At 37.4% G+C, this 20,250-nt stretch overlaps 1 protein-coding gene across 1 annotated transcript in view; it reads left to right on the top strand.

Annotated features, from left to right (window-relative positions):
* HS6ST3 (heparan sulfate 6-O-sulfotransferase 3) overlaps nucleotides 1–20,250 on the top strand; it is a 704,010-nt gene that overhangs the window by 190,837 nt on the left and 492,923 nt on the right. The window lies entirely within an intron of this gene.

Genomic DNA, 20,250 nt, shown 5'->3' with positions numbered 1-20,250 from the left:
ATTCAGTTGAAGCTCCAGCACTAGGTTTAAGACCTACTATTCTCCTTTTCTGCCTCATATGAGTGGTGAAATTTGTGTTTTCAATGTAAATTTGAGGGGTATAGTAGAAAGGCTATTCCCAACAAAATTACCAGCCAAGGTCTTCTATAGCTCTGAAGGTACCTATGATTAAGGTCTATGTCTTGATGAAAATAATTGCTTTAATTAGCTATTAAACAGGCTTTGGGGTCAGCATGACAATGGGTTTCTCTCTGTGTTTGATTTAGTGGAAGCAGTTAATGATTTTGTTTTTATTATCTTTACCCCCTGCTTCAGAATTATTTACTTAAGCACATGGAAGGCAACAGATATTTGTTATTATAAAATCAATTTCATGCCTGACTAGACCATCTCTTCCACCTTTGTCATTACTCTTTGAGCTTTGGGTGTTATCTTGGGCTCATTTATGTTTACACAACTAGATGGCAATGGACCCTACCAATAATTATTTGGGGAATTTGAGTCATACAGCAAAAGACAGTGCATTTTCATTCTCATTTTCAGAGTGTTTTTGTGTATTCATGTTCCCCCATTCCTATTAACATTTCTTTTTTTTCCTATTAACATTACTGATCAATAGAATAATGTTTCTCAAGGAAGAGTATCACATTGTACTTTCTCTAGTTATCTACATGATGTTAAGAATGGATTGTATATTTAGAGTAAAAAATATGTAAAAGGACTGCATCCATAAGCTATCATTTTGGTTAAAAGCATTCTTCTTTGAAATTTTTGTTTACGGAAGTCATGTTCCTTTGTTTTCCCTAGCTTTTATGTAAGGCTCAAGGTGACAATCATAGCTTTTCTGAAATGTCAGTAGCTGTGAAGTTAAATAATCTAAATGCCAGTAACATTCTTTTTTTTTTTTTTTGTGGTGGTGGTTCTGAATTAATTCCCAAACACACATAAAATTAGATCTGTAAAGTCTCTTTGTACCTGTTAAACACAGCCTAGATACAGCCTTGTGGGTGCGGGGTAAAAGTGAGCTGGCCTGGTTCTGATGGGATCTGCCCACTGGTTCCATCATGCCTTGATGCCCTCAGTTGCTGGCAGGACCCAGAACAGTACCCTGTCAGGTACCTACCCTACTCCCAACAGGCCAGCTGCCAGGAACCATAATGCCACTTTCTAATTCCATCACCTAATTTTCCACTGATTAGCTTTGACCTTCCACATCCAGCAAACATGTATTGAGCATGTACCCAAACCTGCCTGTTTGATGCTTAGCAAATTAAACCCTAGTTTTTATATTTAGAAAATGGGACTAATATAAACAGTTACCTTATCTAACTCATAACAGATGTTGTAAGGATTCAAAACAGTAAACCATGTGAAAATGTGTAAGTTGCAATAGTTGCTGTGTAGAGGTTAGTTATTTCATTTCACTGGAGGTACACATCTAGATATATGTTGAAAAATAATCTCTGTAAATCTGGTCAGCTATTTTCTCTTAGGAAATTCTATGGCTCTTCATATTTCCAGGCTCCACACAACTTCAGCCTACCCAGAGAAGCCTTGCTTCAGTAACTCGAGGGATCTAGCTTCCCTATGCAGTCTCAGTTGAGTTTTATCCTCTGCTTTTGTCTCATCTGCTGTTATTATAAATTGGTTGCAATCAGGGACCATGTGTTAGCCTTTCGGGTACTTCATACCACTTCTGTTATAATGTGGAGCCTCCATTAGATGCTTAGCAAACACCATCTTTCAAAAAAGCACAAGTCTTCAGAAAGGTGACAGATTTTACAAGTGTCCTGGGAAAAGAGTGATGATTAAGTATATTGTGCTAATTAAATGGAATATATGCATTCATTAAAATTATGACTATGATGGTTATATATTAGCATGAAAATGTCACAGATTCTATTTTAATTCTAAGTGAAGAATATAGAATATAATTAAAATTATATTTATACTACAATTACAGCTGTGGAAAAATGTGAATCAAAGCTGGGAGAGAGTGTGAATATGAAGACAGTTATATTTAGGTGATAGATTAATGGGTAAATTACTTTCTTTTAATACAAGGATGCTATTTTCATAATAACTAAAAAACATACAGTAATAATTTGGATTGTGGTCAACTAAGGGGAAAAAAAAGTACTCAGTTTCTGGAAATGGAAAGTAAAATGAGTTCTATAGACTTCACAAAGCCTTCAATGCATGAGCTGATTCTGATAGCCTTTTGCTTTAGTTTTTATCTTAAACAGAAATGAACACTCTCTTAATAAAGGGGATACTTTAAGAACAAGGCTACAAAGTCTTTGGAGATCCATCTTGGAATACTGCTACTTATCTGATAAGCTCCAAATCCAATCCCCCCCCAAAGTAGAACTGCCAGTAAGATATCGAATATTCAAGACCTATGACAATCTTAATTCCTTAAACTTCTTTTGTTCAAGATCCGCATCTTTTGGGGACTCTGTGTCTTGTTTGTGTGACAAGAAACAGTTTCTGGTGTTTGAATCACCATGTTCTTTCCCCACATAACAATGTCCTGTGGGGTTTTCATCAGGGGAAAAAAGGCAGCATGCTGGAGTAAGATTTTGCTATGATTATCTCATCATCTCTTTTCATGTGTGGTGCCACTGGCAAAACTCTTTTTTAAAGAGGATTCAGAAAAATGATTGGCACGCGGTAAGTGGTTGATATTGAATAGGAAAAGCCATGAGCTAATTTGAAGTCTTTATATAATGTTCTTTGTTTAAAAAAAAAAAAAAAGAAGAGAAAAAAATTCCAAAATTAGAATACTGAGAACTAGAGCAGTCTTACACCGTACTGTTTTAATTGGCTGTTGCTCATGAGAAAAATCAATAATTTCTTTTGAAGTTTCACATTGACTGCTTAATTTTGATCAAGTCTTATAATTAATCAACTGTGAATAAAATGAATCAACTGTAATTTTAACCTTAGGTTTTTTAATAGCTACAATGATGTAAGTAATAGGTTATCTAACCTTATTCAAATCCTTGTATATGCTTTTAGCTGTATTTTGGAGGAGCTACAACTTATCAATTTACTCATGAGTTTCAGCAATCACATTTTCAGTACCTTTGCAGAACGTATTTATTGAAATGTTAATGTAATTTTGTGTTTTTCAGATATTTTACCTGTTTTATCTTAACCATCAAGTAATAGTATAGTGAAAGTGAAAGGGACTCAGTCGTGTCCAACTCTTTGTGACCCATGGACTGTAATCGGCCAGGCTCCTCTGTCCATGGTATTTTCCAGTCAAGAACACTGGAGTGGGTTGCCATTTCCTTCTCCAGGAGATCTTCCTGACCCAGGGATTGAACCCGGGTCTCCTGCATTACAGGCAGGCTCTTTACCGTCTGAGCCACCAGGGAATCCCTGGTTTTATCTTAACCATCAAGTAATAGTATAGTAGTGCCCAGTGTATTTCCAGGTACCATGGAGGCAGAGAAGTGAGTCAAAAGCATCATAGGGTATGGATACCATTCTGAAAGACCTTAGGATATAAATGGAGAAACAGACATACTGGACACATACAAAACAATCAGAGAATAACTGACTTTCAAACTGTCATGCTAACTGCAGATAAAGTGACTCAGAAAAGTAAGAAAGGTGGAATAGGCTTTAAGCTATTTGGGGGACATGGAACTTGAGTGGATATTTGAGTGATAGTGTGGCTGAGACTGCTAGTTTTTCCCAATATCTGCCTTTCCTTTTAGATAGGAAGAAAATCTAGCTGGCCAGCTGAGGGCTACACTTCTCAGACTTCTTGCAACTACATGTGATTGTGGATCTAAATTCTGTATGATGGGTTGTAAGCAGGACGGTGTGTAAATTCCAGATCATGCCATTAACGCAACAAGTAAGCTCACCTCTTACTACTTTTTGCCCGTCTTACTGGGAGGAACACAGATAATTCAGGAATTATTCAGGATTATTCAGGAACACAGGAATTCTGTAAGCTCTGTATTTTTGGTCATGTGCCTTTTCTTGAATTTCTACCTAGTTAGCTTTGTCATCAGCAAATGATTGGTCAGAGATTGCCTTAAATTCCAGGAATGAATGAACCTCCCAGTTTTTGCCTAGGTGGTCTGTGTGCATGTTGGGGTATGCCTTCACCACTCAGTTAGGCAATTTATATCTCTGCCTTACTCTTCACTTCCTGCTTGCTTAGAGATCAGCTGGAAGTGAGAGCTTCCTGTGTGTTTCCTGAGTGCACATTCAACCCTGGACATACACACAGCCCTACACATGTACTTAGCCTTCTAGTTTCTCAGGAATATGTTGTAGTTTCTCAAATTCCCTGTGGGCATCTCTTTCCCCAGATTATCCTTTTAGTTTTTTATTAGCAAAAAGCTAAAATCCTTTTAGTTTTTCTGTCAGCATATTATTTTAGTTTTTTTTTTTTTTTTTTTAGCAAAAATCTAAAATCCTTTTAGCTTTTTTGTTAGCATATTATTTTCCCCAGTTGTTGTCCACCACTTCAGGCAGCCACAGAGTTGAACAATTTTCTCTAATTGCTACCAAAAAACATTCTGAAAAGAAAAGAATCTGGGGGAGGAGTTTTTTTGCTCTGAGTGGGCTTTGAGCCAGATCAAATCCTGGAAACAGATTTTTAAGTGAGTTTTCCAGGGAAGCGCCATCCTAGGCAAATAAGGACAACTCTTTGGGAATGAGGCTTTCCTCTGGTGTGTACCAAGCTGCTGATTTTCAGCCCAAATCTGACCTGGAGGGCAGAGGATGGCAAGTTAAATGCCACAAATTTTTAAAATAATATTCAGCTGTTCATCTTGAAGAAGTACTTTTCACTTTCTTGTGAACATTTGGGTAATTTGCAGAGTTCTGAGAAAATTATTTTTGACATTCTTGCCAATTTTCTCATCACTTTTATGGAAGAGAGAATTTTTGGAGGTCTTTGACATCTTTTGACAGTTTTGCTGCACTCTCATCCACTTTCATAGCTTTTCCTAGGTATTATTTATTATTGTTTGGGAACATTGAGGTAATTTTTCACCACTTATTTGATATCTCAGTGAGTGATTTTGCTTTTACTGTTTACAGTTGTATTGGATAGAACATGTCATGTTGTTGGTAGTAGTGATCTGTCATACTTGGGAATACCAAATTGGATTTCATAGTTAACATTTTTAAAAGTTCATTTCTTATGTTTACAAGCAAGTATATCTTATTAACATTAAAATATAATTACTTAACTAATACTCATGTATATGGCTATTTAGTTTTCTAATCACGTTACAAATATTAATGTCTTTAATTCTCATAACCTGTAAGGAAAATAGCATTATTAACCTCATTTGCATTAAGGAAACAAACTCACAGATAGATTAAGAAACTTTCCAAGGTTCATATAAATAGTAAATGAAAGAAACAGAATTTAAATCCAGGCAGTCAGGCTCCAGAGTTTTTTGCTGTTAATCATTATGCTATGCTGCCTCTCCAAATAGTTATATTAATGATTGTATTTAATTCATTAATTCTAATATAAATATATTCAGTTCAGTTCAGTTCAGTCGCTCAGTTTTGTCCGACTCTTTGCAACCCCATGAACCGCAGCACGCCAGGCATTCCTGTCCATCATCAACTCCCGGAGTCCACCCAAACCCATGTCTATTGAGTCAATGATGCCATCCAACCATCTTTTCCTCTGTCGTTCCCTTCTCCTTCTACCCTCAATCTTTCCCAGCATCAGGGTCTTTTCCAGTGAGTCAGCTCTTTGCATCAGGTGGCCAAAGTATTGGAGTTTCAGTTTCAACATCAGTCCTTCCAAAGAACACCCCGGACTGATCTCCTTTAGGATGGACTGGTTGGATCTCCTTGCAGTCCAAGGGACTTTCAAGAGTCTTCTCTAACACCACAGTTCAAAAGCATCAATTCTTCTGTGCTCAGCTTTCTTTATAGTCCAACTCTTACATAAATAAATATATATATATATATATAAAATATTTTATTTATCCATTCATCCACTGATGGGCACTTAGGTTACTTCCATATCTTTCCTATTGTAAATAATGCTTCAATGGGCAAAACAAAATGGAAACAGACTCACAGATCCAGAGAACAAACTGGGATTGCCAGAGGGGAAGGGAGTGGAGGGTTGGGTGAAATAAATGAATGGGATTAAGAGGTACAATTTTCCAGTTATAAAATAAATGTCACAGGGGCATGATATATAGGATAAGGAATATAGTCAATAATACTGTAATAACTTTGTATGCTGCCAGATGGTTACTGGACTCATAGGTGGACGTTTTGTATTTATTTATTTTTTTGGTAATGTATTTAAATGTTGAACCACCATGTTGTACGCCCGAAACTGACAAAGTACTATACATCAAGTATAATTCAATTTTAAAAAGGATAGTAATTGGCATTCGATCAGTATATTTCTTTCATTTTGTGTTGGCCACAATTTGGCAGTGGTTGGAAATTCTCAATTGTGTCTACAGTAGTTTGGTGCTTAGGGGTTTCTTCTCAGTGTCACCTCACTAATATTTTTGTGCTACTTTAATTTTAATTTTTAAAGATGATTTGTATTTCACTCTTATAAGAGATCTAATGGGCTTCCCAGGTGACTCAGTGGTAAAGAATCTGCCTGCCAAGCAGGAGATGAGAGTTTGATCCCTGGGTTGGGAAGATCCCTTGGAGAAGGAAATGGCAACCCACTCCAGTACTCTTGCTTGGGAAATTCCATGGACAGAGGGGCCTGGCAGGCTACAGTCCATAGGGTGGCAAAGAGTCAGACATGACTGAGTGACTAAACAACAGCAAGAGATGTAATATATTTTGGAAAAATGATTAAATTGTATAACAAATGGTAGGGAATTACAACTCCCTAAAACGTGAGTTTTTGCTCTTGCGGCTTTAATTGTAAGAGGACAAAGCTTCTGGGTTTGTCAGCTCTTTGACTTGGTGTTCCCAGTAGCTTGCAGCATATTCCACTGGTGATTTCTTTTTGTCTGTCAACACAAAGCTTGTTTTGTGCACCGTGTTGGCTCCTGCATGGTTCTGCAAAAGCGATGTGTCACAGGAATTTTCTTTTTCGACACGTCTCTTACCTGGTGGTTAATGGCTGTGATGAAATATGTTTTCTTCAAGAAATGAACCATTTCTTCTTGGCTGTATATTCTAGTCTTTGATGATATATTTGCCAAATATTGCCAATGAAACCTTCTTTATTTTCTGTTCATTTAAAAAATATGTACTATTTCTCCATTCTAGGTTTATTATTCCCATCAGTGAAGTGATGTGTAGCTGTAATTTATCAGGTATTATATTGTAAACCAATTGATTGATTACCTTCAACATAAGGGACTTAGTGTAGAGAAAGAAGAGATGACAAATTCAGGATGTGTTCCATTCAACGACTAGTGAAATAGAAAGTAGGATTCTACTAAACTGTTTGAACAATCAGAGAGCCGTGGGAGAGTATGTATTTTGTAATCAATATACAGTAAATTATGTTTTTCATCTGTCTTGTATCATATAACACAAAACCTGCTGGATGTATTTTTAGCTGGAGTGTAATATAAAGGATAGGTCTGCTATAGCGTATCTTCAAAGAACCTTTGTTTCCTAAACAAAATTTATCCTGTTGTACTTGCAAGACGATAGTCATTTTCTGAAGCAACAGCTAGTATTGAGGTGGAATTGAGGTAGTATTGAGGTAGAATAAGAGGTCTACGTGACTGACATTCCAGAGAGGCAAAACACACATATTCAGACACCATATCTTTATACAACAAATGATGGTTTCAATATAAGATTCCGGTCTTCTTGAATTAAAGATATTGGTTTCTGATAGTACTGCTTCTCCTCAGGGCAGCTCTATTTAACATACTCCAGTGTAGCAACAGAAATTTATATCTTTAAGGATAGTTCATGCCTTGAGCTCTGAGAAGAAAACCAGCCAGTTTCTCATAAATCTGAGTATTGCATGTGTGAGGAATAAAAACAGAGGTGCATGATTTTTTTTTTTCAATACTAACAGAAACAAATTGGTAAAATTTCCACAAGAGTAATTTAGAGAACTGTGAGGAGAAAGACCAGCAATAAGGTCACTCTGGCGCTGCCACAGAATTCTGAGGGCCGTTGTGGAAGTTTTGTCCTAATGGTGTTAAAGATAGCATAGTGTCACCAGGCTAAAGTGATTAAATTGCCTGCATTCAGATGGATTTATTAGACATCATGAAATGACTGGAATTAGTTTTTGGATGAGACCTAGATTCTACTCCTGGTTCTGATAGTCATTATATGATTGTAGGTATATTTCCAAAAATGGAAAGCAAGGGAGTTATATTGGATTCTCTCCAAGGTTAATTAAATCTGTGAGTTCTTTTGGACTTCCCTCATGAAGCATCGGGCTTCCCTTTTGGCTTAGCTGGTAAAGAATCCGCCTGCAATGCAGTTCAATCCCTGGGTTCAGTTCCTGGGTTGGGAAGATCCCCTGGAGAAGGGAAAGGCTGCCCACTCCAGTATTCTGGCCTGGAGAATTCCAGGGACTCTATAGTCCACAGGGTCACAAAGATTGAGACACGACTGAGCGACTTTCACTTCACTTCTTCATGAAGCATCAGATACGTCTGATCTTTTGTCTTTTGCGTAACTGTCTTTTGCTTGTACAACATTTAAAATGATATCTAATCAATGCTCCGGGAAAAACTTCAGAAAATTTGCAATAAGAATCTTCCACTTGGTGACATATCTGGACTTAAGGCCTCTGGTCATGATAATACTTATGTGAAGTTCCAAATTTCAGTCATAGTTAGGAAGATCATTTCAATAAATTTTATGAATTCTATGGACAGGTTAACCTCTGTTGTATTTTAAATCTCTTACTGGTTCTCAGTGACTATTTTAAATTTTTCAAAATGCCTTCACACCTAGTATCTTCTTCAGTCTGCCTCAGTGAGTCTAGGGGTAAAACTTGCCATGAGTCTTCACCTGGAGCTAGTTCTACCAAGTCACAGGGTAGAGGGGGATTCTCACTAGGGGGGAATCTCAGTAGAGGTGGGAGGATGAGAGCAGTCTTCTGGAGTCAGTCTCCCATGAAGAGAAAGAAAGTTAGCAGTGGGGAAGTGCAGCCAAGGTCAGATGTCCAGAAGGAGTCCAGCTGGGTGTGCTTTGACCCAAGCACAAGCAAACAGTAGTAAAGGTCAGTATCCTAGAGATTAAGAAATAATGAAGCAGGTGAAGTTCAGAAAAGACACTTCAGGAGATGTTGGTTGGCCAGAAAGTTCATTAGATTTTTTTCATAAGATGTTACAGAAAAAACACAAATGAACTTTTTGGTCAACCCAGTATATCTATGCCTATTAACTATGGGATCCATGTGTTCAAAAAAAGCTTGCTTCACTCAGTTAACCAGTGAGGAACACATGAGGGCCAGTAGGGTCAACCAGCTTACCTACGGATGTTCTTCCCCATGCCACGGGATGCCAAGAATTAAACCTACATCTTTTTTAGTGCAAGATCTACTTAGTTTCTATTTAGTTCAAGAATATGTAAATTCTTGTGTAAAGTTTTTATGAGAAACATGGGATCCATGGTTGGAAGATTCACTTTCTTGTGAGGCACCAGAGTTGGAAGCAGTGTTGTGAAGCAGCGTGCAAGTTAGGAGGGGTACAGAAAAATCTGAGACTACATGTTTGCTTCTTCAGGTTGCTTTCCTCGCAAGCATAGTGTTAAAATTCAGGGTTGTTATGAGCATGCATTTTTAAAATGTGTTATTGTTTAACGTAAAACTGCAAACAAGGAACACATGCCTGGTTACCTGAGGGCATCATTGTTGGCTGGAAAAATCCATTCACTTCACAGCTGTCCCTGGTTCCAAAAGCCCCTGATGGATAACCTGGCTCAGCATCTCTTGAATATCTCTTCCTGACTGTTCTCCAAGCATCTGCTGTCCCAGACGTACCATTTGCTTCTCGTTTCAGAGAGATGTTAGTGATGGATGGTGGGCTTCCTTTAAACATTTTTTTCAGATAAATACAAATGAATATTTGATCTGTTTATTTATGTTATTACCTTTCCATCCTTAATTTATAAAGCATTCCTTATTACTCACCTGGATTAAATCATTGTTCTTGCTTCATAATGCCCTGTAACCCTGCTAGGTCCTTTTCAATTTCTCCATATACCTGGCCTGTGCAAAAGCTGCTATTTTATGACTACAAAGCATGATCTTCATTCTAGTTGAGGTTATGTTTCCTCACTTTAGGAAGTGTTTATTGTGTAATATTTGATAATACAAAATATATACAGTGAAGTGAAAGTCAGTCATGTCCAGCTCTTCGTGATCCCGTGGACTATATTGTTCATGGAATTCTCCAGGCCAGAATACTGGATCGGTTTGCCTTTTCCTTCTCCAGGGGATCTTCCCAACCCAGGGATCGAACCCAGGTCTCCCACACTGCAGGTTAATTCTTTATCAGCTGAGCCACAAGGGAAGTCCAAGAATACTGGAGTGGGTAGCCTATCCCTTCTCCAGCAGATCTTCCTGACCCAGGAATTGAACCGGGGTCTCTTGCATTGCAGGCGGATTTTTTACCAACTGAGCTATTAGGGATATGCAGCTATCAAATATATGTAGCCTAATTATAAAAAACGCCCATATATCCACCCTTTCAATTATGAACTAGAAACGACTCTCTTTTGCCTTATCTTGTCCTCCTTTCCTACTCCTTCTCTGTACCTCTTCTACCTCCAGAGGCGGCCAGTGTCCTAAATTGCTTTGTAATTTATTATTATTTTTTAATTGCATAAGTCTGAATCTTTAAGCAATATACCATTTAGTTTCTTTAATTTTGTTATCTCAGAATGGATATTGTTGCATCCAATTTCTATCATCAGCTTTTTTTTTTTTAAACAAAATTATATTTTGAAGAAGCCTCCATGATTTGCTTCTTTTAGAGCAGGGCTTTTTAAACTTTACTATGCACACAAATCACATGAGAGCCTGCAAGCATCTGGATCCTGAGTCAGTATGTTCACAGTGGGACCTGAACTGTGTATTGCTATCAGGGTCCCAGGTCTTCTTGTTCATATTTCTGGTTTGTGTCACCCTTTGATCAACGAAGGTATAGAGGGTATGGAATATACTAAATGTTCCCAATTAATAGATTGTGACTTTCCCTAAAATGAATAAGTTCAGGCATGCATACGTGTGTGCTCAGTCATATCCAGTTCCTTGCAACCCCATGGACTGTAGCCGCCAGGCTCCTCCGTCCATGGGATTTCCCAGGTAAGAATACTGGAGTGAGTTATCATTTCCTACTCCAGGGAATTTTCCTGACCCAGGGATGGAACTCCAGTCTCCTGTGTTGGCAGGTTGGCACTGCACCACCTGGGAAGCATACCTTCCTGAAAATATACATTTTCATTGCATTTATTTCTGCCCCCAAACCTGATGAAAAGATGGAGGTTGTGGAAAGAATTACGAGGCTGACTCCTTTTGACCTAAGAATGATGATGAGCCATGTCCTTGTATAAAAAATGCTCAGGTAACAGTCAACCAATCTCCCCCCGTGATTGCTTTCTTGGATGCTTTTCTATCATGGTTCCTGTAGGGAGAATTCTGGGCAGATTTTGTGGAAAGCTGGGATTTTCAGGCAATGATAATGTGTATTGGCTGTGTATGGCTTTATACATGAGGCTTCTAAGACCAAAGGTGTGTTTTTACTTGCCGGTCATGCACTCCATCAGCAAATGAATCTTTGCCTTTGGTGAGGTCCTAATAGTATAAGATAATCAGCGGGGAAGGGAAGAGCAGGGAGCCGTGTGACAGAGCTTTGAGTCGCTCTTCAATGTGATTCAGATGAAAGATCCACAGCACTGATAGGTAGATGATTTATCATCCTTGTATTCCCCGGTGCATCAATTTCAAGGAGCAGCTGACACTTCTGATCCTCTTAAAGATATACAATTTCGCGATAGTTTTACATTCAGAGAGATTAAAAGATACTTGTTACTTAGTGCTATTTATTCTGCTTCTGAATTCACAATGTCAGGCTGTAAAACTACAATCACCTTCCAATTTCAGAAGGGCCATTGAGCCTTTGAGAAATGGAAATGTGGCCACATATTCCATGTTACTTAATAACATGGTCTAGAATGGGGGGATTGGGCTCTTTGGCTCTAATGGGTGTTTACCTTTGTGAGAGAAATTAAGTGTTTGGAGGAAGAAGTCGTGAATGACTTCACACAATATTTACCATTATTCTAAGAATTGATGAATTTGAGAAGTGTGCTGAGGTTTTGAGAGTCTCTCTAGCTTGTTCAGAGATACAAGAGTGGAAGTTTAACTAAAGACAAGGTGCTATTTTGTTGCAAGTGTCAGAAACCCATTTCACATCTAAAGCCAAAAGGGAAATGTCTGTGCTCATATGATTGGCAAATTCCTCTGGTTCTCTAGCTTCAGGCAGAGGTAGATCCAGGGCTTAATCAAGTTATCAACTCTCTCTCTCTCTCTGTGTGCAACTCAGTTCTGTTTTCCTTGGTGTTGGCTTCATTCTTTCCAGGGAGTGGCCAAGCTGGCCATCTACAGCTTGTGGTTGATGTGTAGATGTGCTAAGTGCCAGTCTCAGAGAGTGGAATGAGCTATTTTCTGAGTAGCTGAACCACTTAATGCTTTCCTTCTTATCCTTTATTGTATCCTCTCCTCATTTAACTATTTAACTCTTAATCCTTTAACTCTTAAATCACTCTTATTTGTCAATACAATGTATTCCTATTTCCGTCCTTAATTACTTCCTGTCTTACTCTGTGTATCTAAGATGGTTGGAAGTTCAGAATGTGTGCGTGGGTAGGGAAAGATAGTGTATGTTGATGTAGCCATTAAAAATACTATTATTTAATAGTTAATATAATGTAAAAATGTTCACAATTTATTAAGTGAAAGAGCTGATTCCCAAATAGCCATCGACTATGATATCTTTTAAAACACAAGTAGAATATCTTGGTATATAGGCATAATGATATATGTGTGCATGCTCAGTTGCTCAGTCATGTCTGACTCTTTGAGACCCCTTGGACTGTAGCCCATCAGGCTCCTCTATACACGGAGTCTCCAGGGAAGAATATTGGAGTGGGTTGCCATTTCCATCTCCAGGGGATCTTCCTGACCCTGGGATCAAACCCAGGTCTCCAGCATTGCAGGCAGATTCTTTACTGTCTGAGCCATCAGGGAAGCCCTGGGAAGCTATAATGATATATAAATAACAGCAAAGATATCCAGGACTCTAAACAGCTAACTGATTATAGCCAAGAAGGGAAGCCTGGTGTGCGGCATCCATGGGGTCCCAAAGAGTCAGACATGGCTGAGTGACTGAACTGAACTGATAGCCAAGAAAATGCTAATTCCAAAAGGTAGCTTAGTATTCTTAAGGTTTTTCTCTTGAACAGTTTACACTTGCCAGAAAAGGTGTCTTCACTCTCTTAATGGATGATAAGTTTGTATATTTGGCTCCATTACCCTAGGAGCTGAGTGGAGAGGAAGACTGGGAGTTTAAATACTGGGTGAAGAATCCACCTACAATGTGGGAGACCTGGGTTTGACCCCTGGCTTGGGAAGATCCCCTGGAGAAGGGAAAGGCTCCCCACTCCAGTGTTCTGGCCTGGAGAATTCCATGGAGTGTGTAGTCCTTGGGGTCGCAAAGAGTCGGATGACTGAGTGACTTTCACTTACACTATGTAAACTTTTGCTTAATACTGCTGATTTCAGGATGGTACAAACACATGCCCTTAACTATGCCTGAGGAGAGATGGGTTGTGTGCGTGTATGTGTCATGGGGAAGAGGTGCCAGGCTGAGCTGTGCAGAGCCGGGAAAGAGATCTGGGAGAGAAATCAAATTCCCTAGCCCCCATGGCAGCACCGCCAGGGCTAAGCTCTTCTCTGGAGGACCTCAGAACACAAAGAGGTCTTTGTTGCCAAGCACAGCATCGTAGAAACGGACTCCAGTAGTCATATTCCCTAATCCCCAATGTTTTCTCATAAAAGTAAATCAGATGCACTTCTGTATAACATCATACAAGTCCCTGTCCAATTCCTAATTAAAAACCTAAATGAATCTCTTTTATTAAGGTGTACTTCCAAATGTTTAATATCTAGGAAATAAATCCAAGTTATTTCATTTCAAGTAGTTTTGACCATAAAAATATACAGGAGATTTTTATATAATACCTTGAAATATTTGAATATTTGGCTATTTTAAGATCCTTAAGGAGCATTATCTCCTTAGAGATATTTTAAGATCATTAAAGAACATTATCCACATATAGCTCAGTATTAAGTCATTACTTAATACCGAGCTATGTGTGAAAAGTAATTTAGTGAATATTTCAAAATGGAATAATACCTAACATCAAATTTAAAGTAACATTGATGATTTATTTTATTTTCCTTTACAGAGAATTTAAGAGTCAGTGGCTGAAAGTCATTACAATACTTTTTATCCTCAGTTCATACAGAGATGAATATTCCTTCTCTTCTTAATTCTTTTGCCATTAATTTTGTATGTTAGATATTGACATAAAATGGCAGCACTATACAGGTATTAGGTGAGGTGTTTGTCTGCCTCCTTAGCAGCTAACTGTTTAGAACTCGAGGCATTAAACTTTGAAACATCAACCTCAACATCCGATAACCAGCATTCCTCATCACTACATGAATCAAATAAACAACCTAGCATACACAAAGGGTTTAAACAGAGCCTAGCACTTGGTAAACATTAAATAAATGTTAGCTTTTGCTATTTTTCACTGGGTTCTCAAGATGTAGTCCTTGGACCAGCAGCGTCAACATCACTTAGGAATTTATTAGAGAGATGCAGATTCTTAGGTATCACTCTAGATTTACAGGATGAGAAACTCTGGGGAGTGGGACCTGCCAATCTGTATTTTAACACATCCTTCCAGTGATTTTCACCCATGCCTTAGTTTGAGGGGCTTTCCTGGTGGCTCAGATGGTAAAGAATCTGCCTGCAATGTAGGAGACCCAGGTTTGATCCCTGGGTCAGGAAGATCTCCTGGAGAAGGGAATGGCTACTCAATCCAGTGTTCTTGCCCTGAGAATCCCATAGGCAGAAGAGACTGGTGGGCTACAGTTCTTGGGGCTGCATAGAGTTGGACAGGACTGAACAACTAATACTTTTGCTTTCACTTTAAGTTTGAGAACCTCTCATATCATTCTTCTCTTAACTCGATTTGAAAATTGTGTTCTTGTTGTTGATTTTAACCTTTTTTATAAGTATACAATACATGTTTGAATTTATTCCTGTAGGTTTTACACTTTATTTTGCCTCTTAATAAGTTATTGAAAACTCTTGGATTTAAATAACTTCCATATAGCTTACCCCTGTGGTTGTTTAAGAAAATATATTATACTTGTGGACTAGATTACTCAAAATTGCTACCAGCTAGAAATCAGCAATGCAGTATAATGTATTTTTAAAAATATGCACTATGGCCAACTATGGTTAATTTGAGGAATATAAGGATGGCTCAATATCTAGAAAACTATTAACATAATTTACTGCATTAATAAACTAAAGGAGAAAAATGCACACATGCTGTGAAACAGTTTTTGACAAATTTAGCAGTCATTCCTCATAAAAAATTAAGCAAAATAGGAATAAAGCAAAATACTATAGTATGATAAAGATTATTTACTAAGCCCAATAGCAAACGTCATCCTAAATAGTAAAACACTAAATCCACATGCACCGAAATCAGGACAGAGGGAAAAATGTCTTCTATTTTTTGCTGCTATCATTTAACGTTGCTTTGTAGGTCGAAGTAAATGCAAGATGTCAGAAAAATAAAATAAAAGCTACAAAGAAAGAAATGTCTTTTTGCTGAAGATATTTTTTCCAAGCCTAGAATCCCTAACATGTTCTAGTAAACATGACTAGAATTGACAAGGGAACTTTATAAAGAGTCTAGTTTTAAGAAAAATAATTAAAAACTTTTATACTACGAATAGCCACTTAAAAATGGAAATAGTTAAAAAAAGAGAAGTTATTAAAGGACTTCCCTGGTGAAAAAAAGTGGAAATAGTGAAAGTAGCTCAGTCACAGGAATGACAAAAAATGTGAAGTATTTTTTTTAACAAGAAAATCACAAAATTTGTATGAATAAAATTATAAGGTAGGACTGAAGTATATAAAACAAGGTAAAAATAAGTAAAAGGACTAATATCTTGATCATAATATATAAAGCTGATGCAATTTCATTTAAAATCTCAAGTTATTTTTGGAATTTAATTTCAAAATTTAAGGTGACAAAAAATGAATATCTGAGAAAAATTAGAATGTGAAAAAGAATAGTGAAGATCTGTTTTTCTTATCAGATACCAAAATATACTACAAAATAACCTTAATAAGAAATATGTGGGGTGGGAATTGATGGGGAAACTTAATATGTGATAAAGCTGAAATTTTATTTCATTATGAAAAGGATGACTTATTTAATAAATTGTGCTCACACAATTGGAAATCACAATAAATGGCTACCACTACTTCATATATAAATTAATTTCAGCTGAGTAAAATATTTAAATTTAAAAATAAAATTCTAGAACAAAATTAATAGTTCATGTAGAAATATATAAGTTGTAAAGACCTTTCTAACCAAGGCAAGAAATCTAGAAGCTCCTTGAAGAGAAGGCTACATAAAGACAATTTTGAGTACTGCAGATGCTACAAAGGCAATAACACCATAGCTTGAGGTGTTATTTCCAAAGTATATGACAAGTGAACAATAATCATAATAATAATCGAAGAAGTCTGACATGGTGATTCTGACGGGGTTGGTTTTGTGGGGAGCTTGAACGATCACCCCTGACTTCACAGCATCCCTGGTATGATCCACGTTTTGCGATATGATAGGAACTATTACTTTGTACTGTTACCTTACCCTTGGACTGCAGGGAGATCAAATCAGCCAATCTTAAAGGAAATCAACTCTGAGTATTCATTGGAAGGGCTGTTGATGAAGCTGAAGCTTCAATACTTTGGCCACCTGATGTGAATAGCCGACCCTGATGCTGGGAAAGATGGAAGGCAAAAGGAGAATAGGGTGGCAGAGGATGAGATGGTTAGATAGCATCACCGACTCAATTGACATGAATTTCAGCAAACTCTGGGAGATAGTGGAGACAGAGAACGCTGGCATGCTACAGTGTATGAGGTTGCAAAGAGTTGGACTTGACTTAGTGACCAAACAACAACAACAACAACAAACTATCTTCTGGATATGAAACGAGGAAAATCTATGTGTTGGGAAAATGTGGGGAAAATTTTCTTGGGAAGATAAAGTGTCTGGTTAGGAAGTAGTTTGATAATAAACTTTTGTTTTTAATAAAAATATTGATGATACTGACAAGTGAATACAAAATATATTTATTAAAATAATAAATTCTCTGAAGAGAAAAACTTTCTTGATCTGATGATATGAAGAGTGATGGAAATATAGTTTTGTGCTATGACTGAGTTTTCTGTTACAGACTTAACACTGGAAAGAGAAGTGCTGCTGGCAAAATAAAAAAATAGGATTGATTTTGGAAAGCTCATCTAGGCAGGATTCCAGTCCAATGAAACCCATATAAAATAATGATCAGATTCAGTATCTAGGAAGATGCCAACGATTGTTTGTGTGTTTGTTTTTGGGGGGAGGTTTTTGCAAAAAAGCACATTCTTGTTCCTATGGTGGAGTATTGAGTATATACCCTTTGTCTCATTTGTCAAACTGGTATTCTGTGGAAAATTATAGTAGGCTGAGAGTTCAGTTCAGTTCAGTTCAGTCACTCAGTCATATCCAACTCTTTGCGACCCCATGGACTGCACCACACCAGGCTTCCCTGTCCATCACCAACTCCTGGAGTTTACTCAAACTCATGTCCATCAAGTCAGTGATGCCATCCAGCCATCTCATCCTCTGTCGTCCCCTTCTCCTCCTGCCCCCAATCCATCCCATCATCAGGGTCTTTTCCAATGAGTCATTTCTTCGCATCAGTGGTCAAAGTATTGGAGTTTCAGCTTTAGCATCAGTCCTTCTAATGAATATTCAGGACTAATTTCCTTTAGGATGGACTGGTTGGATCTCCTTGCAGTCCAAAGGACTCTCAGGAGTCTTCTCCAACACCACAGTTCAAAAGCATCAATTCTTCAGTCCTCCGCTTTCTTTATAGTCCAACTCTCACATCCATACATGACCACTGGAAAAATCATAGCTTTGACTAGACGGACCTTTGTTGGCAAAGTAATGTCTCTGCTTTTTAATATGCTGTCTAGGTTGGTCATAACCTTCCTTCCAGGGAGCAAGCATCTTTTAATTTCATGGCTGCAGTCACCATCTGCAGTGATTTTGGAGCCCAAAAAGATAAAGTCTGTCACTGTTTCCACTATCTCCCTATCTATTTAGCATGAACTGATGGGGCCAGATGCCATGATCTTAGTTTTCTGAATGTTGAGCTTTAAGCCAACTTTTTCACTCTTCTCTTTCACTTTCATCAAGAGGCTCTTTAGTTCTTCTTCACTTTCTGCCATAAGGGTGGTGTCATCTGCATATCCGAGGTTATTGATGTTTCTCCCTGAAATCTTGATTCCAGCTTGTGCTTCATCCAGCCCAGTGTTTCTCATGATGTACTCTGCATATAAGTTGGATAAGCAGGGTGACAATATACAGCCTTCACGTACTCCTTTCCTGATTTGGAACCAGTCTGTTGTTCCATGTCTCTTTCTAACTGTTCCTGCCTGACCTGCATACAGATTTTTTTGAGATTATGTATGTTTAGAAAATTTTTACTTCTGAGATTGAACTGAGAAGGGTTTTGAAGTATGTTATAATTCTCATATCATGGTACACTTTTATTATATAACATTACTTATTTGAGAATGGTGTTCTATGCAAGTCAGTTTAGGATCATTCTACCTAAAAGACAGAGGTAGTCTGATCACTTTATTTTAGCAAACCAAGTTTTGGTAAAGTAATTTTAATTTTCTTCCAATGATTCATCATGGATTGAGTGGGGGAGGGCTATGTCTATTCAAATGTTATTTAGAAAGGCCATTTAAATGAAAAATGCTTCATTAAAGCCAAACCACTATTCATTATTCAGGTCAGTTTTTGATCTATAGAAAGAAATGTATGTATTTGAAATTCTTAATTTCAGTTATATTTATGCCAACAGTACAAAGCTATGTATTCAGTACGTCAACTAAATAGTCAATAGAGTGGCGAATATTTACTGAGCTTGCCGAATATTTACTGTGGTACCATATAGGCACTGGGAGGAAGAAAAAGTCTCACTCCAAGGTGAATTCATTCTAATGCAGAATTCATCTTGGTGAGTAAATAGCTGGATTATTAGAATAACTTTAATCTTCTTCCTAATTATTAATGACAACAGAAAACGAGTTTTCTGTTTTGTTCCATTTCAAATGATTTCAAATTTTAAAATGAAAATTCTAAACTGCTTAAAATGTTTCTTAGACAAAGTAATTTATGCGAAACACAGGTTGTGGCTTTTATATGCTGTATTATCATGTCCTAATTTTCAAGTCACAGATTTATTTAGCAGCTAATGGGTGATGACCTTCAGTAATAATGAATCCTGCAGTTTCTCTCTAGAACTGAAAGAATGTAGAGCTATGAAGGAGGTAGGAAACTATTCCCTTCAGTCAAGATTATATTAATAATGAGAGGTAATACAGGCATTTGTGAAACAATAGCAACTTGGAATGGAGCAAGAACAACTTGTAAAATTATAAAATAATCATATTTAATTCAGAGCTTCGCAATGTACTATATTTGGGGAATTTTATCTAACAATTATTTGATATATTTTCAGAAAAAACAGAAACTCTAATAACAAGTTTATAAAGGGCTACTGATGGTCTTCTATTCCAGTATTGGTGCTTTTAGAGCTTGTCTATAGTTTTATGCATTATTTTTGAAGCTCAGAACAAAGGTCATTATAGATTTTAGCACTTAACAGTTTGGCATATCTAACTTACCTTTTCAGGGACCTTTCAGGTGGAGAGAGAGCATCATATTTTCATACAGTGATCTCAGGTGAACTGATCCTGAGATGACTTTTATAAAAACTTTTCATATGTCTGCACAGATACATAAACACATATAATGCATATAAACTCATATCAGCCACTAATACACATATACATATTCATTCCCTACTCAACATGTGTACCTATTTCCAGGGTCACT

The sequence above is a fragment of the Cervus canadensis genome, chromosome 9 (genome assembly GCF_019320065.1).
Source record: "Cervus canadensis isolate Bull #8, Minnesota chromosome 9, ASM1932006v1, whole genome shotgun sequence".
Taxonomy (NCBI): domain Eukaryota; kingdom Metazoa; phylum Chordata; class Mammalia; order Artiodactyla; family Cervidae; genus Cervus; species Cervus canadensis.
This window is presented reverse-complemented; position numbering and strand designations above follow the sequence as displayed.